The sequence below is a fragment of the Triticum dicoccoides genome, chromosome 5A, assembly GCF_002162155.2.
Source record: "Triticum dicoccoides isolate Atlit2015 ecotype Zavitan chromosome 5A, WEW_v2.0, whole genome shotgun sequence".
Taxonomy (NCBI): Eukaryota; Viridiplantae; Streptophyta; class Magnoliopsida; order Poales; family Poaceae; genus Triticum; species Triticum dicoccoides.
In genome coordinates, this window is record NC_041388.1 from 81,723,724 (window position 1) to 81,749,519 (window position 25,796).

Here is a 25,796-nt window from a genome sequence, read left to right on the forward strand (position 1 = left end):
TCTGAAATTCCAGACAAGTGTTAATTTCACTAAGTCTGAGAACTGTTTGTCATATGCATTTTTTCCATGCTTGTTTGAACCTGTTAATGGATGATTTGGCCGTAGCTCAGTGCTAGACTTTTGTTAAGAATCTTGTGTGGATCCCTGACATGTATTTTGTTGTCATATTTGGTGGCTGTAGCATGTTCATTGCGTTGCATTTAGATGCCTACTTGCTGTAAATCGCAGACCGGTGTCATTTTTGAATCGCTTGCCATTTCCAAACCGTAACTCCGATTCCGGTGTTCTTTATATCATTTTCAAGCGATTTCATCTCATCTTTCCAGTGGCACACTTGGATTTCCAAGTTGAGGCCAGGTTCATGCATTTCCTGTCATATCTTGCATTTTGCATCCCGCATCGCAATCCGTATAGTATATCATCATTTCATCATATTGCTTGGTCTAGCATGTGGTTGATTGTATCCTTGTTGCTTGTTTGTCTTGTTTGGGTAGAGCCGAGAGACGAGTTCGCTAATGAGGAGCCCGTTGAGTTTGCTTTTGAGGATCCAGTCAACTCTGACAACTGTGCAGGCAAGATGACCATACCCTCGAAATCACTACTATCTTTGCTATGCTAGTTTGCTCGCTCTTTTGATATGCCAATGCTACGATGCCTACCACTTGCTTGCAAGCCTCCCAAATTGCCATGTCAAACCTCTAACCCACCATTGTCCTAGCAAACCGTTGATTGGCTATGTTACCGCTTTGCTCAGCCCCTCTTATAGCGTTACTAGTTGCAGGTGAAGATCGGAGGCCGTTCCTTATTGGAATATTTATTTTCTTGTTGGGATATCATCATATTATATTGTTATCTTAATGCATCTATACACTTGGTAAAGGGTGGAAGGCTCGGCCTCTTGCCTAGTGTTTTGTTCCACTCTTGCCGCCCTAGTTTCCGTCATATCGGTGTTATGTTCCCGGATTTTGCGTTCCTTACGTGGTTGGGTTATAATGGGAACCCCTTGATAGTTCGCCTTGATTAAAGCTTTTCCAGCAATGCCCAACCTTGGTTTTACCATTCTCCACCTAGCCTCTTTTTCCCTTGGGTTACCGGAGCCCAAGGGTCATCTTATTTTTAACCCCCCCGGGCCAGTGCTCCCTCTGAGTGTTGGTCCGAACTGAGCTGCCTGCGGGGCCACCTCGGGGAAACTAGAGCGTTGGTTTTACTCGTAGCTAGTCTCATCTGAGTGTGCCCTGAGAACGAGATATATGCAGCTCCTATCGGGATTTGTCGGCACATTCGGGCGGTGTTGCTGGTCTTGTTTTAACCTGTCGAAGTGTCTTGAATTACCGAGATACCGAGTCTGATCGGAACGTCTTGGGAGGGGGTCTATTCCTTCACTAACCGTGAGAGCTTGTCATGGGCTAAGTTGGAACTCCCCTGCAGGGATTTGAACTTTTGAAAGCCGTGCCCGCGGTTATGGGCAGATGGGAATTTGCTAATGTCCGGTTGTAGATAACTTGAACCTTAATTTAATTAAAATGAATCAACTGAGTGTGTTACCGTGATGGCCTCTTCTCGACGGAGTCCGGGAAGTGGACACGGTGTTGGAGTAATGTTTGCGCAGGTTGCTCTCTAGTTTCTCGCTCGCGCTTTGCCTTCTCTTCTCGTTCTCTTTTGCGAATAAGTTAGCCACCATACTTGCTAGTCGCTTGCTGCAGCTCCCCCTATATTTACCTTGCCTTACCTATAAGCTTAAATAGTCTTGATCGCGAGGGTGCGAGATTGCTGAGTCCCTGTGGCTCACAGATTACTATTACACCAGATGCAGGGCCTGATGATTCCGCTCCAGGAGACGCGTATGAGCTCAAGTGGGAGTTCGACGAAGACTCTCAACGTTACTATGTTTCCTTTCCCGATGATCAGTAGTGGTGCCCAGTTGGGGGTGAACGGGACCGTTGTCGCATGTTGGGTTCTCTTTTATTTTGGCGCCGTAGTCGGGCCATGAGTGTTTGGATGATGTAATGTTATTTATGTACTTGATTGACGTGGCGAGTGTAAGCCAACTATGTTTTCTCCCCTTTATTATTATTTATATTACATGGGATGTTGTGAAGATTGCCTAACTTGCGACTTATGCCTTCAATGCGATTATGCCTCTAAGTCGTGCCTCGACACGTGGGAGCTATAGTCGCATCGAGGGTGTTACACCCAGCTCCCCACGTGTCTGCATGTGCATCTTTTTCTACTCCCATCAGCTCTTCCAAAGCCACCTAATTTTTTAGTATTATTAGAGGTAAAGCTACTTCATGCATTCGAATCTAGGGCTTTGTTCAAACAAAGAAGAAAGGGGGGAAGTTGTAGCATGAATCTAGGACTTGATTCAAAGAGGAAATAATATGGTGAAAGTAGTAGAGACCGGATACCCAACCGGTCTCTTGGTTGAAAAGGGAAATAATGGGAAAACGCAGTATAAACTGGATAAGGAACAGATCTATTATTGGTTGAAAAAAGGATAGAAAGTGGCGGCTGGTGGACAAGTCAATAGAGTATGTCCAGGATTAGATTTGCTGCCATCACATAGTAAAAGGTCTCCAAGATTAGATTTGCTGCCCTCACATAGTAAAAGGTCTCAGGATTAGATTTGCTACCCTCACATAGTAAAAGGTCTCAGGATTAGATTTGCTGCCCTCACATAGTAAAAGGTCTCCAGGATTAGATTTGCTACCCTCACATAGTAAAAGGTCTCCAGGATTAGATTTGCTTCCCTCACATAGTAAAAGGTCTCCAGGATTAGATTTGCTGCCCTCACATAGTACAAAGTCTCCAGGATTAGGTTTGCTGCCCTCACATAGCATGAACAAACTCGGCATCACCACTTTATGCCTCCTTGTAGGTACATTGTGCTGATGCGTCTACTGTCGCATGTCCTTATACTAACCTTTTGCTGTTGTTAATGTAAGGGCGCATGTAAAATGAAGCGATCACACTGTTACCTTAGGGACATGTCTAACCAGTGTTATTGTTAATCTAATGCCTCCAGTGATAAGATGCAATTAAACTGTGTTACAAATGGCACTCCTTCTGTTTCCCCAGTATGATAAGTAAGTTGCTCCTTTGCGCTGCTGAGTGTCCTGGTGTCCCCACGGTCCCATGCCCTTAAACCAACTCTTTAGCTACTGTTCATTTACTGTGTCTTATAAACAAGCAATGCCACCATTAAAGTAATCCCATATTTGAGGAATCTCATTGTTGATTGTAATGCTTCTGGTAACATGAAGCATTGCTGACGTTTTAAAATTTCTACTATCCTTGCGTGATTGCCATGAACATAATTAAGATGCTTATTTTCATTTTGTATATGTTTCATATATTCTTATTGACCAACAACTGTTTACTTTCTATCTTTTTGTGCAGATAGGGATATCCATTTCACCTTGTTGCTATTGTGACCTTTTGGTGAACTGCATAAAACACTTTTTTTTGGAATGAGTGTCTTGTGCAGTTCAACTAAAATGTCACGTGGGCAACATCTCTCAATTTTGGTGGAACTACACAAAATGGTGATTGGAGTTTCCAAAATCTCCGTCAAGTTCTGCTGGTAATCTGGTGCAACATTTTATTAGCCTTTGCAAGATGGAGCTGTCACTGTCACCACAATGGCACTTTATTTTAGTGGAACTGCACAAAAGGATAAGAAAATTATAGTTGCACCTTACATGAGTTGGACAGCCAACCTTAATGTTCCTCAATTTTAGTGCAACTACTAAAGAAGAACCTGCCAGCTCATAAGAGCAAGTACTTCTTGCTAGCTGAATGATGCAATATTTTCTTCATTTCAGGTGAACTGCAGAAAAAGGCGCATGAATTGAATCATGGAACTCCAAGCAGACCTCATCCAAGTAGAGCTGGAGGTTGAGTTCAAGGAGGCCGCTATTAAAGCGAAATCATGCTCTCCTGTCTCCTTGTTTGTGTTGTGTAAACATGCTGTGCAAACAGGAATACTCAACTACAGATGTTGTGACGGTCAAGAGCATTTGCCAAGTTCTTTGATTGTATGACATGGCTAGCCAAGATGGATTTAATCCCGATATTCACTTTATCAAAAGGCTCTAATGGGTTGGTTCTGAATCTTGCAAGCTGGGAATCAGTGTGATGTGTAGGCATCTTTGTTGTACTTATTATTTGGATCTTATTTGTTGGTTCTGAATCTTGCAAGCTGGGAATCAATGAGATGTGTAGGCATCTTTGTTGTACTTATTATTTGGATCTTATTTGCTGGTTCTGAATCTTGCAAGCTGGGAAACACAGCATGATGATGCAGAGGACAACAACCATAACAAACAGTTCAAACTCGGTAGTATTATCTTTTGTGAAAGTGCGACAAAATGTGATGATCGTGTGCGTCCTGAGAATAATAATTCTAACTGTTGTGCATGTTGATCCTGTGGCACTAATAGAACGAGCGAATGCATTGCTTGTTTTAAGTACAAGTTTCTATTAAAGCTAATTAAATTTAAGTAAAGTGACCACTAACTCCTGTTATTATAGTACCAATACAGACCCGCTCGTGAACCGACGTGTGGCCGAGGGTGCATCTTCTGCCGGGCGTGCAGCGGACGAGGGAGGGGTAGTAAGTGTTGCCGCTTGTACACACTCAACTTATTGTTGAATCCAGTTCCCCAAGAGCTGAAAAACGAACTGCTGCCGCCGCCTACACACTCGTTCACTCGAAGAGACTCCAATGGCAATCCGAGGGGTGAGCCTACTGGATATGGACTTCAGCAAGGAGTTCCCCTTTGAGTTCGTCGTTCAGTCCTATGGCTGCACCAAGTTGAATGTGATGTACACCAACGATGCGGACTCGGTGAAGCTCTGCCTCGCCTCAGTCCTATGGCTACACCAGGTTCTGGAGCATTTGCCCGTTTCATCGGCAGCGCCGACTACACCTTCGCTACGGTGGAGAGAAGGAAGAACGCGACGATTCGGCCATCTGGTGCAACAAGCTTGTCGACATCCAGAAGCAATACAAGATCATCAGCAACGGGTAGGAGACGGACTCCGTGGTTGACCTTGCTGAGACCGTCATCGACCCCTCATACGCCAACATGAAAGAAGATGACCTAAACACGTGGGAGGTACCTCTGAATCTATCCTACATAACCTACGCGGCCAAGGGCGCATACGCATGCTACGACATGTACATGCAGAATTTGGACATGAGGGCGTTTCTGCTTCCCGTAACCGACGAGTACACGGACACCCGCAGCATCATGATCAAGCGTGACATGAAGGTCTAGATGTTGTACTTTATATATTTATAAGGACCTTTATCATGTGAGTGTTTCATGCATTAGCCTATCTGTCATAATTAATTATCTGTTTTGTCTGAAATATTTCTTTTAAGAACCCATTAACCTGATTGCTTTTTTAGTGGCAATTTGCTTATGTATGTAAACTAGTTCACTTGTCCGTAAAAAAACTAGTTCACTCAGTTGTCGTGCTTTGAATCTCCTTCCTCCCAACATATTCCCCTCCTCAGGTGGACCCAGCAGGTCTCTGAATTTTCTCCCACTTTCTTTTTCGATGTAAACTGAGTTTTCTCCCAGTACTTTCCCCTAGAACCAACTCAACTGTCCCACGTCTAGCCTAACAAATAATAATACCCCACGTACTATTAACTCATCAAATTAAAATGATATTTTATTTCATAAGTTGAAAGTTCTTACAAAATAATAATAATAATTGTTTATATATAACTTGGCAAGTTAACTCCTAGTGATTGCGTACATTAGCTTGCAAAGATTTTACTGACGTGCAATCATGTGTTTATGTTTTTATAACATTTCTCCGTCTAGCCCAACATGATATTTTCACCCAGCCCAGCAAGTCCGCTGCTTTCGAGAAAAATGCAAATGGGATTTAAATGGGCTGCATAGATGCTACATCATTGTTTCACCCAGCCCACCAAATGGACTAAAAAAACAAATGGACTGACAGCTGGGTCCACGGCCACATCCTAGTTTTTTTGTCATTTGCCAAGTAAGTCGCTTTGTCAGGCTTGTTGGGCTGCAAATCTTTCAAGACGAGGAGAGCTTTCATTCGGCTGGCCGAGAAAATGGCCCATCAGTAAGGAGAAATGGGTTGTACATTTTTAAAACACATCAAACCGGCAATTAGTTTCAAATATTCTTTTTCATTTCAAGATTTTAAATTACATTAATTTTTATGCATGGAGAATTTGTTGGATTTTATATTGATATACATTTATTTTTAAAATCAGTATGAATGTGAGTCAAAATTTTGGGATTAAAAACAGTTCGGACCGCACTAAAATATGCAAAATTTTGTATAATTTTTTAACCGTGTCCACAATATGGGCTATAATGCTAACAAGAAGAATATGGGCTCCAAAAAAAACCTTAAGAATTAGCAAATGGGCTGGATGATGTTTTCCACAGATTTGAGGCTTTCCTAAAAAAAGGTTGACGCACAAGCAGTGACTGTTGGATGGCCATCCAACGGCCGTCGTGCTTCTTCAATCTCTGCTCTTCCTGCTCCAGCCGCTCAAACAGGCGCCAGCGAGACTGCCTGCTCCCTCCCCCCCGCGGCCGGCTCTGCTGCCGCGCAGGCCTCACCGCCCCACCGTACTCCCATCGCTGGCCTAGCCATCCCTCTACTCACCCACACCTGCTGTTATTCTTCGGCGACGGCCGACGAACTAGTAAACCCTCGTACAGTCGTACTCCCCTCCGCGTGGGAAAAAACTGCCGAGTCTTCCCTGCCTCCGTGTCGTTCCCTTCCTAGGCCTCACCGTCGTCCACCTCCCTGGTGCTCTCGGCGCGGCCTGGTCAACATGGTCAATGACCGACATGCATCTGAAGTGGACTTTACGTGGAGAGGCCGACAGCTGGGTCCACGGCCGCACGCAAGGAAATGCCTCCTTATTACGCGCAAAATAATGATTCCTCCACCTGATAGTGGGACCCACCGGATGGGCCACCGTATTTCGTGAAAAAAAGTTTCCCCCTGACTGCTGGGACCCACCAGCTACATGTTCGCACGCAAGGAAGTGCCTGACAGTCGGGACCCACCTGGTCGAAGCGTATGTAGCGTTGTCATTCTGGTCGCGAACGTGTACATACATACTGGTCGATGTAGAGGCGTGCACGTGTCGTAGTAGAGGCGCGCACGTAGCATTTACACGTACGTATAGCGGCTAGGGTGCAAGAAAGAAAATACGGCCACAGATGTGTACATACGGGCGGGGTCTCGAACGCCTACTCGCGCATACGTACAGCCAAGGCTCGTGTACATGGCTGGGTCGGAACGGAGAAACAGCGTCGTCCTCGTGTTCATGGGGAGGCAACAGAATGCGTCATGTTCATGGGGAGGCAACGGAATGCGTCATGTTCATCGGGAGGGCTTGGACGGAATAGGCGATGGAAACGAGCCCTGGCGTACCACAGAACGGAGGAAATCACCTTGTGTTCGACTGGCCACGTTCGAAACGGGATCCTGTTGATCGGGAGGGGTCTGGCGTATCGCAAAACGGAGGAAACGGACCTCCTACGGTCAAAACGGGGGTCCTGTTGATCGGGAGGGGTGTGGCGTACTGCAAAACAGAGGAAACGGACTTGTGTTGGAGCGCTACGGTCGAAACAGGGGTCCTGTTCATCGGGAGGGGTGTGGCGTACCGCAAAATGGGACTCCACGGGATACTGTTCATCTCCACCGCCGACCCCCTCCAGCCTCCACGAGCTACTGTTCATCCACCGTCGACCCCCTCCAGCCTCCACGAGCTACTGTTCATCCACCGTCGACCTCCTCCAGCCTCCACCTGCGACTGTTCATCCATGGGCTCCTGTTCATCCAGCCTCCACCGCGCGCTACTCCACCGGCTACTGTTCAACCACCCTTCCACCGTCTACTGTTCATCCAGCCCTCCACACCACGGGGTCCTGTTCAATCACCCCTCCACGGGCACCCCTCCACCGTCCCCTGTTCATCCAGCCCTCCACACCACGGGGTCCTGTTCAACCACCCCTCCACCGTCTACTGTTCATCCAGCCCTCCACGCCACGGGCTCCTGTTCATCCACCCCTCCACGGGCACCCTCCATCGTCTACTGTTCATCCAGCTCTCCACCACACCACGGGGTGCTGTTCATCCAGAGGCAACGCCACTGCTCACTGTTCATCCAAACCCCCACCGCAACGCTCACTATTCATCCAGAGGCAGCATCGATCGGCTTCAGTTAGCAGCAGTAGCGAAGGAATCGCTCGATCGGGTTCAGTTAACAGCCATCGATCGATCGCTCGGGTTCAGTAACACGTAGCCTACAGTGCAATCGCTCGGGTTCAGTTAGAGCCCAACGCCTCGCTCGGGTTTAGTTAGAGCCAACGCCTCGCACACACGCGCGTACGTGTAGGAGAGAAACGCACATCGCTCGGCCCCCGACCTCCCACCGTGACTGGGAACTCCCCGAAATTTTCCTCCCCCTCGCTTCTACCACGGTTTTTTCCATCATGGACGACCCAAAGAATGTCATGCAGCTGCGTCTCCGGCCCGCCCAGGACGAAAATCCCATTTTCTATCATGATTTTTTGTCATAGAAGTAGGAGCCCACCACATCTATGATGATACTAGATTTTGTCACAGTTATCGTCATAGAAGTGTCATGTGTATGACAGATTTTTTTTTCGTTCGGCCCAAAATGTCAAGGATGTGTCTTTTTTTTGTAGTGGTGGCCTTGTCCTTTCGGATGAGCTTGCCACCATTGTCTTCCCTCTTCTCATATGGGCACTCCGCAACAAAATGACTCATGCGACAATTGTAGCAAGTCCTTACACGTTGCTTGCTCTTCGTGCCACTTGAGTTGTTCTTGTTAAAGTTTGGCCTTGAGTTTTTCTTGCTCCAAAATTGCCTTGAAGCGAGTGCCATGTGTTCATGATATGCATACTTTGTATCTTCGGGGTTGCTCTCCTCTTCTTCCTCTTCTTCTTCTTCAACACAGAGCTTGGCATTCAATGCAAGGTTGGGCTTCTTTTCCCTTTGAGAACGAAGCACCGCATTGTCGGCGGTCTTGTCTAAAATGTTCATGGCCACAAACTCATCCAACACTTTGCTTGAGGTCAAAGTGTGGAAGTCTGGCCTCTAACGAATGACGGAGGACATGGCCTTGTGGTAGGGCATCATTGCCTTGAGGAATTTGCGCTTGATCCAATTGTCGTCCATGTCCTTGCTCCCGTGATCTCGGAGTGAGACCACGAGTTTGGTTACTCTCCGATAAAGCTCACGAGGTTCTTCATCTTATTTCATTGCAAACTCATCGGCCTTATCTTGCACCACTTCATAGTTGGAGCGTTGAATGCTTGCGCTTCCCCGGTAGAGCGAGACAACACAAGGCCATGCGTCTTTGGCCAAGGCGAAGGGCCGAAGATGAGGTAGATCTTCAGGTGGAATTGCATCTTGAATGATGAAGAGAGCATTCTCATAGAATTGGTTATCCGCGGCTTCTCGAGGAGTGAAGTTGCTTGGATCATGCGGATGGAAACCTTCTTCAATGATTCTCCAAAGATTAGTGTTCACATGATTTAAATGACGTTTAAAGAGGTAAACCCAAGAATCAAAGTCCTCATTTTTCACAATCTTAGGGGGAGGACCGGCATGAGTCAAATTAGTGGAAGGAACCGGTCCACCATAAACAAGTAGTGGTTCCACATGAGCAAAGATGCCGGTGCCATTTTTACCACTAGGAGAAGGAGCCTTTTCACTACTAGCTTCCCCCTTGTCGGAGATAGCATCCGTCACCTTGTCGGTGGGATCACCCACTTTCAACGGTGCGGTGGATAGTTTAAGCCCCTCAAGGAATTTAGTAAACATGCTTTCAACCTCGGTCGTCATGGAGGTTTTCAATGTCTCCAAGGCCACATTGAACTCCTCACGAGAGAGCGAGGTTCCCCCATCGCCCGTAGACAAGGTCGGATTCACACCGGAGTGTTCCTCCACACTGTCTACGGTATCAACCATACTCTTCGAACGGTAAAGTCCTTAATAAAGAGATGAGGCTCTGATACCAATTGAAAGGATCGATATGGTTGACTAGAGGGGGGGTGAATAGGCAACTAACAATTTTTAGCTTTTCTTTAACAATTTAAACTTTCCATCAAAGTAGGTTGTCTAGATATGCAACTAGGTGAGCAACCTATATGATGCAACAAGGATAGGAACACAAGCAAGCTAGAGATATAACACAAATAAGCTTGCACGAGTAAAGGCACGAGATAACCAAGAGTGGAGCCGGTAGAGACGAGGATGTGTTACCAAAGTTCCTTCCCTTTGAGGGGAAGTACGTCTCCGTTGGAGCGGTGTGGAGGCACAATGCTCCCCAAGAAGCCACTAGGGCCACCGTATTCTCCTCACGCCCTCACACAATGAGAGATGTCGTGATTCCACTATTGGTGCCCTTGGAGGCAGCGACCGAACCTTTACAAACAAGGTTGGGGCAATCTCCACAACTCAATTGGAGGCTCCCAACGACACCACAAAGCTTCACCACAATGGACTATGGCTCCGCGGTGACCTCAACCGTCTAGGTTGCTCAAACACACAAGCGTAACAAGATCCGCAAGGGATTAGTGGGGGGAATCAAATTTCTCTTGGTGGAAGTGTGGATCGAGGCCTTCTCAACCACTCCCGAGCAAATCAACAAGTTTGATTGGCTAGGGAGTGAGATCGGGCGAAAATGGAGCTTAGAGCAACAATGGAGCTTAGGGTTGGAAGAGATGGGTCAACAGGGAAGAAGGGGACCCCTTTTATAGTGTGGAACAATGATCCAACCATTATCCACCTACCAGCCCGCGGGCAGTGGTACTACCGCTCCAGGCCAGTGGTACTACCGCAGGGCCACGCGGTACTACCGCTTGCCGCCAAGCGGTACTACCGCAAGGTCACGCGGTACAACCGTGCAGGCCCGCGGTACTACCACAGCACCAGCAACAGCTAGGGCGGACCAGTGGCACAAGTGCTGAGGGCGGTACTTCCGCGGGCGTGGTACTACCGCTCCCCCTTGCGGTACTACCGCAAGGCAGGACCCCCCTAGCCCGGGAAGAGTGTGGATAAGGAAACAATCGTGCCTACTTCCGTGGAAAAGTGGAAGAAGCAAAAACCCGACACAGTACTACCGCAGAGGGGCGGTACTACCGCCTGACAGCTGAGCATGGTACTACCGCGGAAGGAAAGCGGTACTACCGTGGTGGGGGCGGATGTGAAAAATTACATTCGACCCTACTACCACAGGGAAGTGGTACTAGCCTGGTGGGCCACGGTAGTCCAGCTCCAGGGGAGCGGTACTACCGTGGGCACCTGCGGTACTACCGCGCCGCAGCACGGTACTACCGCTGGTGCCTACGGTACTACCCCTCACCTGGGAGCAGTACTACCGCGAGCCAACACAACAGCCGAAAACAAGGGACGAGATAAACAACGGAGGAAGCTCCAAGGTGCAAGGGAAAGGAGGGGACAAGGAAGAAACGTGTACGTGATGATTCCACCCAAACCTTTCCGACACGGACCCCTCTTAATAGTATGGCTTTCCCACGACTCAAATCCACCAAAAAGAAACGTAGAAAAGACGCCGCCATCAATAGTCTTCGAGGGGCACCCAACCGTCTTGTTCCTAGCGATGAAATGTCTGGGATACTCAAGGCACACGATTAGTCCGCAAACGCGTTGTCATCAATCACCAAAACACCTTAGGGATAAATATGCCCTTACACATGTAACCAACACCTTGGCCCAAACGACCAACTATAGAAATGGCAGAATTCCTAACATCCTTGACTCATTGTACCATATCCAACTAAGCTGAATATGTGACCGCACCAATCGCTATGGGCCGCAGAGGGTAAAATGCTAACAAGAAACAAAGGGGATTTGCATTGCACAATATCATAGGATAATTAACAATACCCTTTTCTAGAATCAGAGAAATCAGTTTGGAACCAAGTCATGGACCCAGATTGGGTAGTTGTAGAACTCCTTGTTCCAATGGCTCGAGTACCCTTTACGTTGGCACATAAATGGAGTGAACCATAAGATCCCTCTGTCGTACTCCTTGGCCAGGGACTCCAGCGTGTTGTCCAGAAGTGACACGACCATGAGCGCCACCATTGGACCAGAGCCAAAAAATGTGTTGATGATGTCATTGAACTGCGACACCAAAGAGCATAGAGATGAAATTAGAAATAAAAATCCACATACAAGGAACTCAAGACTCAAACTAACAAAATCACTCTCAAATCAGATGCTCCACTGACATACTCAAACTAGCTAACCAGATCGACGTACGCAAATTAAGGAATGAGCTCATCAAGTTTGGTGTCAATCCAAACACGTATGAGCCTCCAATCCCAGGTTCAACATTGTCTAGTGAGATGCAACAAATCTGGACTGAACCTCCCTCCTTATTTCTCTCTCTAAGAGGTTATGTTCTTGTTGTGTGCTCTCTCTCTCTCTCACTCTCACAATGGCAGCCACCACCAGCTAGTGGAGTGGCTAGTTTTTTTCTTCCTTCACTTCACTATGAAGCGCTCACAATGGTTGTATACAACAAAGATCAACTTCACGCATGTTGAACTTATGGGTTGATGTTGTGCTACCAACACACCTCAATGTGGAGAGACTTAGCCCAACAACATAGTCGCGACAGGGGCATCTAACTCGACATCATGTCCGGGTTGCTTGATCCATGGTGGAAGATGTCCCTGCGCTCAGCGACGAGAATGACAAAGCTATGTCCCACCATGAGCGCGAACGCCGATTCACATGCTACCCCCGACCTGGTCCCCCTAGGCTCCAATGGATGGAGATTGACCTTGGTGATCTCCTGGTGCAGTCCATCACTGTTGCTGCGCTAGCCCTGACCGGCCATCGCAGGCATGTTCTCGGCCTATGGACGGCCAAGAGGTTGTCCATGGGAGAGGAGGTGGGCATTGAGGTCCGCGAGGTGCTGTCGCATAGACATGAAGGAAATATGCCCTAGAGGCAATGATAAAGTTGTTATTTTATATTTCCTTATATCATGATAAATGTTTATTATTCATGCTAGAATTGTATTAACCGGAAACTTGATACATGTGTGGATACATAGACAAAAACACCGTGTCCCTAGTAAGCCTCTACTAGACTAGCTCGTTAATCAAAGATGGTTAAGTTTCCTAACCATAGACATGTGTTGTCATTTGATAAACAGGATCACATCTTTAGGAGAATGATATGATGGACAAGACCCATCCGTTAGCTTAGCATATTGATCGTTCAGTTTTATTACTATTGCTTTCTTCATGTGAAATACATATTCCTTCGACTATGAGATTATGCAACTCCCGGATACCAAAGGAATACCTTGTGTGCTATCAGACGTCACAAAAGTAACTGGTTGATTATAAAGTTGCTCTACAGGTATCTCCGAAGGTGTTTGTTGGGTTGGCATAGATCGACACTAGGATTTGTCAATCCGATTAACGGAGAGGTATCTCTAGGCCCTCTCGGTAATACACATCATAATAAGCCTTGCAAGAAATGTGACTAATGAGTTAGTTGTGGGATGATGTATTACAGAACGAGTAAAGAGACTTTCCGGTAACGAGATTGAACTAGGTATGAAGATACCTACGATCGAATCTCGGGCAAGTAACATACCGATGACAAAGGGAATAACGTATGTTGTCATTACGGTACGACCGATAAAGATCTTCGTAGAATATGTGGGAACCAATATGAGCATCCAGGTTCCGCTGCTGGATATTGACCAGAGAGGTGTCTCGGTCATGTCTACATGGTTCTCGAACCCGTAGGGTCCGCACGCTTAACGTTCGATGACGATTTTGTATTATATGAGTTATGTGATTTGGTGACCGAATGTTGCTCGGAGTCCCGGATGAGAACACAGACATGACGAGGAGTCTCGAAATGGTTGAGAGGTAAATATTCATGTATTGTACGATGATATTTGGATACCGAAAGTGTTTGGGGGGTACCGGGTACATATCGGGTCACCGAAAGGGGTTCCGGGCATCATCGCGGCAACTACATGGGCCAAGAAGGGGACAGACCAGCCCCTAGGGGGATGGTGCACCCCATGTAGGCCGAAATAAGGGGTAAGGAAATAGGGGAAGGGATAAAGGAATTGGAGCAATTCGGCCTCCCCCTTCCTTCTCTCCTTCCTCCTCCTTCCTCCCCCTCCAGATGAATATGGAAGGGGGAGGCCGAATTGGGAGGCGCCCAAGTAGGATTCCTCCTACTTGGGGCGCCCCCTTGGCTGCCTCTCCTTCCCTCCAATCTATATATATGAGGGGGGCACCGCTAGAACACACATGAACAGTTGTTAGCCGTGTGTGGCGCCCCCTCCACAGTTTATGCCTCCGGGCATATTCACGTAGTGCTTAGGCGAAGCCCTGCGCGGATCACTTCACCATCACTGTCACCATGCCGTTGTGCTGACAAAACTCTCCCTCAACACTTTGCTGGATCAAGAGTTTGATGGACGTGATCGAGCTGGACGTGTGCAGAACTCGGAGGTGCCGTATGTTTGGTGCTTGATCGGCCAGAATGAGAAGTGCGACTAAATCAACCGCGTTATCAAATGCTTCCGCTTTCGGTCTACGAGGGTACATGGACACACTCCCCCTCTCGTTGCTGTGAATCTCCTAGATAGATCTTGCGTGAGCATAAGATTTTTTGGAAATTGCATGCTACGTTCCCTAACAGTGGTATCAGAGCCAGGTCTTTACGAAGATGATATGCACGCGTAGAACACAAATAGTTGTGGGCGGTGATCATCATAGTGCTTACCACTGATACATTCATCTTACATCATGTTTTCTTACTTTATTTATAATGTTTTATCTATAATAATGCTTTTGAAGTAATTCTAATGCCTTTTCTCTCATAATTTGGAAGGTACACACCAAGAGGGAGAATTCCGGCAGCTGGAAATCTGGACCTGAAAAAGCTACGCCAGGCTACCTATTCTGCACAACTCCAAATGAGTTGAAACTTCACGGAGATTTTTTATGGAATATATAATAATTACTGGAGCAAATAACCACTAGAGGGGGCCCACCATGTGGGCACAACCCACCTGGGCACGCTAGGGCCCCCAGGCACGCCCTGCTGGGTTGTGCCCTCCTCGGCCCACCTTCGGTGCCAATCTTCTGGTATATAGGTTATTTTGACATAGAGAAAAAAATAAGGAGAGGACTTTCGGGACGAAGTGCCACTGCCTCATGGCGGAACTTGGGCAGGAGCACTTTTGCCCTTTGGCGGAGCAATTCCGCCGAGGGAACTTCCCTCCCGGAGGGGGAAATCATCATCCTCATCATGACCAACAACTCTCCCATCTTGGGGAGGTCAATCTCCATCAACATCTTCAACAACACCATCTCATCTCAAACCCTAGTTCATCTCTTGTGTTCAATCTTGTTACTGAAACTATAGATTGGTGCTTGTGGGTGACTAGTAGTGTTGATTACATCTTGTAGTTGATTACTATATGGTTTATTTGGTGGAAGATGATATGTTAAGATCTAATATGCTATTTAATACTCCTCTAATCATGAGCATGTTTATCATTTGTGAGTAGTTACTTTTGTTCTTGAGTTCACGGGAGAAATCATGTTGCAAGTAATCATGTGAACTTGATATGTGTTCGATATTTTGATAGTATGTATGTTGTGATTCCCTTAGTGGTGTTATGTGAACGTCTAATACATGACACTTCACCACATTTGGGCCTAAGGGAATGCATTGTGGAGTAGCAATTAGATGGTGGGTTGCAGGAGTGACAGAAACTTAAACCCTAGTTTATGCGCTATTCCGTAAGGGGCCGATTGGATCCAAAAGTTTAATGCTATGGTTAGAATTTATTCTTAATACTTTTCTCATAGTTGGGGATGCTTGTGGGAGGGTTAATCATAAGTAGGAGGTTTGTTCAAGTAAGAACAACACCTAAGCACCGGTCCACCCACATATCAAATTATCAAACTAGCGTACACAAATCGAACCAACATGATGAAAGTGACTAGATGAAATTCTCGTGTACCCTCAAGAATGCTTTGCTTATCATAAGAGACTGTTTTGGCTTGTCCTTTGCCTCAAAAGGATTTGGCTACCTTGCTGCACTTTTGTTACTACTATCGTTACTTGCTTGTTACAAATTATCTTGCTATCAAACTACTCTGCTACTTACAATTTCAGCACTTGCAGACACTACCTTACTGAAAACTACTTGTCATTTCCTTCTGCTCATCGTTGGGTTCGACACTCTTACTTATCGAAAAGAGCTACAATTAATCCCCTATACTTGTGGGTCATCAAGGCTATTTTCTGGCACCGTTGCCTGATACGTCTCCATCGTATGTACTTTTCCAAACACTTTTGCCCTTGTTTTGGACTCTAACTTCCATGATTTGAATGGAACTAACCCGGACTGATGTTGTTTTCAGCAGAATTGCCATGGTGTTTTTTTGTGCAGAAATAAAAGTTCTCGGAACGACTTGAAAATCAACGGCGAATATTTTTGGAATATATAAAAAATACTGGCGAAAGAATCAAGGCCAGGGCGGCCCACACCCTGTCCACGAGGGTGGTGGGGGGGGCTCCTACCCCCCTGGGCGCACCCCCTACCTCGTGGGCCCCTTGGTGCTCCACCGACCTCAACTCCAACTCTATATATTCATGTTCGGGGAGAAGAAAAATCAGGGAGAAGGATTCATCGTGTTTTACGATACGGAGCCGCCGCCAAGTCCTAATCTCTCTCCGGAGGGCTGATTTGGAGTCCGTTCGGGGCTCCGGAGAGGGGAATCCATCGCCATCGTCATCATCAACCTTCCCCCATCACCAATTTCATGACGCTCACCGCCGTGCGTGAGTAATTCCATCGTAGGCTTGCTGGACGGTGATGGGTTGGATGAGATTTATCATGTAATCGAGTTAGTTTTGTTAGGGTTTGATCCCTAGTATCCATTATGTTCTGAGATTGATGTTGCTATGACTTTGCTATGCTTAATGCTTGTCACTAGGGCCCGAGTGAGGGAGTCCTGGATTAGGGGGTCCTCGGACAACAGGACTATATACTTTGGCCGGACTGTTGGACTATGAAGATACAAGGTTGAAGACTTCGTCCGGTGTCCGGGTGGGACTCTCCTTTGCATGGAAGGCAAGCTTGGCAATTCAGATATGCAGATCTCCTTCCCTGTAACTGACTCTGTGTAACCCTAGCCCCCTCCGGTGTCTATATAAATCGGAGGGTTTAGTCCATAGGACAACAACGATCATAATCATAGGCCAGCTTCTAGGGTTTAGCCTCTACGATCTCGTGGTAGATCAACTCTTGTAATACTCATATCATCAAGATCAATCAAGCAGGAAGTAGGGTATTACCTCCATCGAGAGGGCCCGAACCTGGGTAAACATTGTGTCCCCCGCCTCCTGTTACCATCAGCCTTAGACGCACAATTCGGGACCCCCTACCTGAGATCCGCCGGTTTTGACACCGACATTGGTGCTTTCATTGAGAGTTCCACTGTGCCGTCACGATAAAGGCTTGATGGCTCCATCGATCATCGGCAACAACGTGATCCGGGGTGAGGTTTTTCTCCGCGGACAGATCTTCGTATTCGGCGACTTCGTACTCCGGGCCAACTCACTTGGCCATCTGGAGCAGATGAGAGCTACGCCCCTGGCCATCAGGTCAGGTTTGGAAGCTTGAACTATACTGCCGACATCCGCGGAGATTTGATCTTCAACGGATTCGAGCCCATGTCAGGTGCGCCACACAGTCACGACGAGCATGACTTAGCCCTGCCGTCGGACGGTGTTCGGGAGATCACACCTGTGGCTACTCCGGCCCTCAATCAGGAGAAGATCGTGGCATCTGAGGACAGGTGGATGGACCCCGCCATGGAGGCCGCACACTCAGCGGCGATAGAACCGAATACTGACTTCACCTCCTATGATACCTGTGTCATTGGACCCTTGGATTCATCCCCGGCCACAGGCTCCGAACCGCTTGCGTCCATGCCTATCGAATCTGATTGGGAACCGATCATGGAGTTTACCTCCATGGATATCTTTCAGCACTCGCCCTTGGGCGACGTGCTAAATTCATTGAGGTCTCTCTCCTTGTCAGAAGACCCTTGGCCGAACTATGTCCGGCTTGAGTGGAAAGCGGACGATGAAGAAATTCATTCCCCACCCACCACCCACTTAATAGCCACTGTCGACGACTTAACCGACATGCTTGATTTCGGCTCCAAAGACATCGACGGTATGGACGACGATGCAGGAGAAGAACTGGAACCACCACCCACAGGGTGCTGGACAACCACCTCATCATATGATATATATATATATATATATATATATATATATATATATATATATATATATATATATATATATATATATATATGGTGGACACCCCCAAAGAAAGTGATGGCAATAAGGCAACGGAGGATAATCCCCTCGAGAAGCAATCTAAGCACCGGCGTCATCGGCGCCGCTCTAAGCCCCGCCATAGCAAAAGCAGCGATACCGGCACAAGAGGCAATAACGCTGCGGATAGTGCCGAAGACGAAGACAATCCCCTCTAGCCAGGCTTCGAGCAGGAGGATGGGCAAGCTAGCCCTAAGGAACAAACGAGGGATGGAGAATCAGAGGATGACAATTACATGCCCCTCTCCGAAGTTATACTAAAAGCAAATCCGGCCGGGCCGAATACAATAGACAAGACTCGTACGAACTGCGTCGTGATATAGCCCGGCACAGAGGTTCCGCACACCCCCTATGCTTCACCGACGAAGTAATGGATCACTAATTCCCAGAAGGGTTTAAACCCATGAACATTGAATCATATGATGGTACAATAGACCTCGCGGTATGGATTGAAGATTTCCTCTTCCACATCCACATGGCCAGCGGTGACGATCTACATGCCATCAAGTACCTCCCACTAAAACTCAAAGGGCCGGCTCGGCATTGGCTGAATAGCCTGCCGGCAAACTCCATTGGCAGTTGGGAAAACTTGGAAGACACATTCCTTAACAACTTCCAGGGCACTTATGTGTGACCACCGGATGCTGATGACTTGAGTCACATTACCCAACAGCCCGGGGAGCCAGCCAAGAAATTCTGGACTCGGTTCCTAACTAAAAAGAACCAAATTGTCGACTGTCCGGATGCCGAGGACTTAGTGGCATTTAAGCATAACATCCGTGACGAGTGGCTCGCCCGACACCTCGGCTAAGAGAAGCCGAAGTCCATGGCAGCCATCACGACACTCATGACCCGCTTTTGTGCGGCGAGGACAGCTAGCTGGCTCGCAGCAACAACACATCAAGAAATCATGGCAATTCAGATGCCAAAGATAGCAACGGCAAGCCACGTCGCAACAGACACAAGCGCCGCAACAACGGCGACAACGCCGAAGACACGGTAGTCAATGCCGGATTCAGTGGCTCTAAATCCGGTCAGCGGAAAAAGCCATTCAAAGGAATCAATCCGGGCCCGTCCAGTTTGGACCGCATACTCGATCGCTCGTGTCAAATTGACAGCACCCCCGATAAACCAGCCAACCACACCAATAGAGAATGCTGGGTGTTCAAACAGGCCGGCAAGTTGAATGCCGAAAACAAGGAAAAGGGGCTGCATAGCGACGACGAGGAGGAGCCCCGGCCGCTGAACACAGAAGGTCAGAAGAAATTTCCTCCCCAAGTGAAAATGGTGAACATGATATATGCAACCCATATTCCCATGCAGGAATGGAAGCGTGTACTAAGGGACGTCTATGCGATGGAGCCAGTCGCCCCAAAGTTCAACCCATGGTCTTCTTGTCCGATCACTTTTGATCGCAGGGACCACCCTACCAGTATTCGTCATGGCGGTTCTGCCACATTGGTCCTTGACCCCATCATTGATGGATTTCACCTCACTCGAATCCTTATGGACGGTGGCAGTAGTCTGAACCTGCTCTACCAGGATACAGTGCGCAAAATGGGTATCGACCCCTCGAGGATCAAACCCACAAAAACCACCTTTAAAGGTGTCATACCAGGTGTAGAGGCCTATTGCACGGGCTCAATCACACTGGAAGTGGTCTTCGGATCTCCGGAAAACTTCCGAAGCGAGGAGTTGATCTTCGATATCGTCCCTTTCCGCCGTGGCTACCACGCACTGCTCGGACGAACCGCATTCGCCAGATTCAATGCGGTACCACATTATGCATACCTCAAGCTCAAAATGCCAGTACCTCGCGGGGTTATAACAGTTAATGGAAACACAGAACGCTCGCTCCGTACGGAGGAGCACACTGCGGCCCTCGCAACAGAAGTACAAAGCAGCCTTCTGAGGCAAACCGCCAATTCGGCAATAAAGCCCTCGGACACCTTCAAGCGAGTCCGGAGTACCTTGCAACAGGATCGCCCGGCACGTTCAGAGCTCTCCTAGCAATTCGGGCTCCGTCCTAGTCCCAGTCAAGCAGCGAAATTTGCGCCGTGCGTACATAATTACGCACTCAAAATACCATGGGCATAGGCGGAGTCACGGCTATGGCACGACCCACAATGCGGCTCAACCGCCTCAGGACCCGTGTATCTTTACCATTTTCTTCCTTTCAGGACCCTATTCTCTGAAGGCCCTCTCCGATAGCCTGATTATCAGACCCATCACAGGAAGGAAACACCAAGGAAGCAAGAAGCTTTGACGTACAAGGGAATCCCCAGGTGGTCTCTGATAACGATCGCTATACCTGTTTTACATACCCACACGCAGCTTGCCCTTGGATAGGACATGTCAAATAGTCCTATTTTTGCTTATTGCACTATTTGTATACATACGCTTTGACGTATCATTTAAATAACAATGTACAACGTTAGCTTACTATTGCATTTTCTTCATCTTTTTTCCCTGTCTGCTTATTTACGGCAAATTGCACCCGTACATTCTGGTACGTCCAGTGCGCCAGGGGCTTCAGTGTACCCCATAATACGGTAAGAAAAGTCCGAACACTTTCGATGGTGTGGCACCCCGAACTTATAGCATTATATGCATCAGCTCTGAATCATGTCTTGGGTCAATAGTTGGGTTTGCCCGGCTCCCATGTTTTGGTACCTTACGTTCCGCTATATCGGCTAAGGTAGCACTAGGAGAACTACTACAATTGTGTCCCGGTTCTTCCAGGCGAGCACCTCAGTAGAGAAAGCCGAAAACTGGCTGTCATGATGCGGCGAGAGTTGGTCGCTGTTCGAGAGGTCTCAAATCCTTAAAGATTTTTTCCGCTTCGGGCGAGGAATCGGCCTTGTCCGATTTAGGCGTATATAGCGCCCCAAGTTCGGCCTTCCGAATACTAGGGGCTTCACCAATATTTAAAATTGTAGACTTCTATGGCTAATTGAGAGTGATAAAGCTGTATAGTTCGATTGCCTTGTTTGCTTCGCTAAACACCTCCTTAAAGGACCATTTTTTTGGATAAAGAGTGTTTTAGATTTATCCTGAACACCTCAGTACTAGTTACATGGGGGCAGAAGCCAATGACTGGCCAACTCTTAGATTTTATAAACAGTCGCGCAGAAGGTAATATTTTAAATCGACAAGCATTATATAGCGCACATGAACTCGTTTTCATATTACAGGATCACATGAGTACATTCATTCAAATATTACATCCTTAGCACATTCCTACGCCACAAGGCGGGCACCCTTCAGGACACTGTCATAATACTTTTCGGGGTGGCGATGCTCCTTGCCCTCCGGTGGCCCCTCCTTCACCAGTTTTCGGCATCCATCTTCGCCCAGTGCACTTTCGCACGGGCAAAGGCCCTGCACGCATCTTCAATGCAGACGGACCGCTTTATGACTTCAAACCGTGGGCAGGCATTCACAAGCCGCTTTACCAGGCCGAAGTAGCTGTCAGGCAGGGGCTCGCCAGGCCACATCCGGACTATGAGACCCTTCATGGCCAGTTCGGCCGCCTTGTGAAGCTCGACCAGTTACTTCAGCTAGTCGCTCAAGGGCATCGGCTGTTCGGTCCCACCATATTGGGACCAGAACAACTTTTTCGTCGAGCTCCCTTCCTTGGCCCAGTAGAACTCCGTGGCATCCGATACGCTGTGTGGTAGATCTGTGAACGCTCCTGGAGAGCTCCGAATTCGGGTAAGTAGAAGGAAAGTCTCCTTCACATGCTTGCTTTGCATAATGAATGCCTTACCCACCGCTATCGTCTTGACCGCATGAATCTCCTGGATGGCCTTTTGGGCTTCGGCCTTGGCATTTCATGCGTTCTCGAGGGCCTTCGCAAGCTCGGACCCTTGCGTCTTAGAGTCACGCTCCAAGTACTCGTATTTCTTGACAAAATCCTGGAGCTCTTGCTGAACCTCGCCGACTCGGGCCTCTTGCTTCTCGCGCTCGATGCGCTCCTTGGCCGCTCTGTCTTCAGCCTCGCACAGCGCCTTCTTCAAGGCCGCCACTTCGGTCGTGGCCCCTAGCAAAATTCATGATGATCCTATGATCTAATGACCACTTTTTTCTTTATCAATATATAGACGGGGTATCACTTACCTTTGTTCTCTTCGAGCTGCCTCTTGGTAAGGTCGACCTCTTCCTCAGACCGCTCAAGGTCCCACTTCAGTCCAGAGACCTCTGCAGTACGAGCGGCAGCGGCCAGCAGCGAAGCCTATTTATTCACATAGACATATTCTGATTAGACTCATGCGATTGTTATTTGATCCTCTGTTCGGACTTTCTTTGCAAACACCAAACAAAGCATCAGGGGCTACTGTCTATGCTGTGATATTTTCTCATAATTTGATTACTTACCTCAAAGCCTGTTAGGAGGCTGGCACAGGCTTCGGTCAATCCGCTTTTGGCGGACCGAACCTTCTCGACCACCGCACTCATGATGGTGCGGTGCTCTTTGTCAATGGAAGCGCCACGAAGCGCCTCCAGCAAGTTGTCCGATGCTTCTGAATGGACAAAGGACATCGGCACAGACGGCTCGCCCCCCTTAGCGAGGGTCTCCTGAAAGAATCCGGAATCACTGGAGGTTCCAACGTAGTATCCGGTTGGGGGCCAAACTTGCTATGGCTCCCGTCATTAGAACCCATGGGAGTCTTACCCCCCATGAGCCCGGCATCTGGGATGTCGCCTTGGGGCGCCTCTAGAATTATCCCCCCTTGGTCTGGTGCCCTCTGAGACAACACCTCGATGTCGTCCATGGGCAGGGGGGAGGTGGTTGTCGGGAGTGAATTGCTGTTCATCGCCGACAGGCCTAAAGACCCATCCGAAGAGGATACGTCGATGTGGGATTTGGATGGACTGCACGATCATGTTCGACATGATAAGAAGCAATAAAACAAAACATACCAGAACTATTATAGTATCCAGATACTTACGACTTCGCCAGGGGCTTGTCCCTGGGAAACCACTCCTCGTCGCTGTAAGCGGCTGTTGTGGAGTGGTCTAGAAGGAGGGTACTTCCCTTCTTGGACCCTTCGGCCTCCCCAGATGGGGCGGTCTTCCTTTTCTTATCCCCCCCGGTTGGGGGGGAGAACTTTCCTCTTCCGCCTCCTCGTTTTCGTGGGAGGAGTGCGCATCGGTGTTTTTGGACGATAAGTCCGATACAACCTTGCACCGGAGACCTTTCCTGGTCCCCGCGACCTTATTCTTGGCCTTCTTCTCCGGCGCCTCATAGGGCGCCGGAACCAGCATCTCCATTAAGAGAGCCTTTGCTGGATCTTCGGGCAGTGGGGCCGGACAATCGATCCACTCCACTGTCGCTACCCAGTCCTCTTAAAATGGCATGGAGGCTCAGATCCCTCACATGATTATACCGGGGAAAGGAACATCTTGTGAGATATAAAGAGCTTACCGGATTGGCAGGGCGCTTTGCGCTGAGTCCGCGATCCTCGGTAAGGGGAGGAGGAACCTTGGCGGCCTTGAACAGCACCTTCCAGACGTCTTTGTGTGTCATGTCGAAAAGCTCTCGCAGTGTCTGGTGCTCGGCCGGGTTGAACTCCCACATATTGAATGCCCGTCTCTGACACGGAAGGATCTGGCGGAAGAGCATGACTTGGACCACGTTGATAAGCTTGATTTTATTGCTTATCATATTTTTAACACAGCTCTGGAGTCCTGTCAGCTCCACCGATGAACCCCAGGATAGGCCCTTCTCTTTCCAGGAGGTGAGCCGCGTGGGGATGCCGGATCGAAATTCAGGGGCCGCCACCCAGTTGGTGTCGCGTGGCTCAGTGATGTAGAACCACCCTGATTGCCACCCCTTCACGGTCTCCACATAGGAGCCTTCGAGCCAGGTGATGTTGGGCATTTTGCCCACCATGGTGCCTCCGCACTCCACTTGCTGGCCGACCACCACCTTCGGTTTCACGTTGAAGGTCTTCAGCCATAGGCCGAAGTGGGGCTTGATGCGGAGGAAGGCCTCACACATGACGATAAACACTGAGATGTTGAGGATGAAATTGGGGGCCAGATCATGGAAGTCCAGCCCGTAGTAGAACATGAGCCCGCAGATAAATGGGTGGAGGGGAAATCCCAGTCCACAGATGAAGTGGGTGAGGAATACAACCCTCTCATGGGGTTCTAGGGTAGGGACGATCTGCCCCGCGTCTGGGAGCCGGTGCGCGATGTCTGTGGCCAGGTATCCAGCTTCCCGGAGCTTCGTAATATCCTCCTCCGTAACGGGGGAGACCATCCACTTGCCTCCCGCTCCGGATATGTTTGGAATGGCTCTGCGGAGAAGATGAGAACTTGGGCATTGGAGCTCGAGTGCGTGAGAATGGATGGGCAGGGGAAGAAGAAGGCGTGGGTGAAAAAGAGGAATCCTTGTCCCTTTATAAAGGCGGTAGAAACTATGCGCCTCCCCACTTGACCCATAAAATCGCTTATTCCCCAAGCGTCGCGATTGATGGCACGGTTGGGTTACCCATACCCGTATTGATGAGAATCCTGTGATAAGGGGAACACGATCTTTGCTTCGACAAGACGTGCCAATAAAACCGCCTCGCAACACATGCAGTGGCAGGCAGGGAAAAACGGTTCGTAATGACCGGACCACGGCAGGATGTCACGTTATGAAAAGTGGTCAGCAGATTAGATTTGTGGAATAATATACTCTCTACGGTGGTATGCGGAATTTGCTTTACAGAGCCAGACACAATCCTGGTGTTCAAAATCTTCTATGGAGTATTCAGAGAAGGAACCCGCCTTGCAATGACGAAGACAATCTGCGCGCTGGACTCATCTTTATTGAAGCCTGGTTCAGGGGCTACTGAGGGAGTCCTGGATTAGGGGGTCCCCGGACAGCCGGGCTATATACTTTGGCCGGACTGTTGGACTATGAAGATACAAGATTGAAGACTTCGTCCCGTGTCCGGGTGGGTCTCTCCTTTGCGTGGAAGGCAAGCTTGGCAATTCAGATATGTAGATCTCCTTCCCTGTAACCGACTCTGTGTAACCCTAGCCCCCTCCGGTGTCTATATAAACTGAAGGGTTTAGTCCGTAGGACAACAACGATCATAATCATAGGCTAGCTTCTAGGGTTTAACCTCTACGATCTTGTGGTAGATCAACTCTTGTAATACTCATATCATCAAGATCAATCAAGCAGGAAGTAGGGTATTACCTCCATCGAGAGGGACCGATCCTGGGTAAACATTGTGTCCCCCGCCTCCCGTTACCATCAACCCTAGACGCATAGTTCGGGACCCCCTGCCCGAGATCCGCGGGTTTTGACACCGACA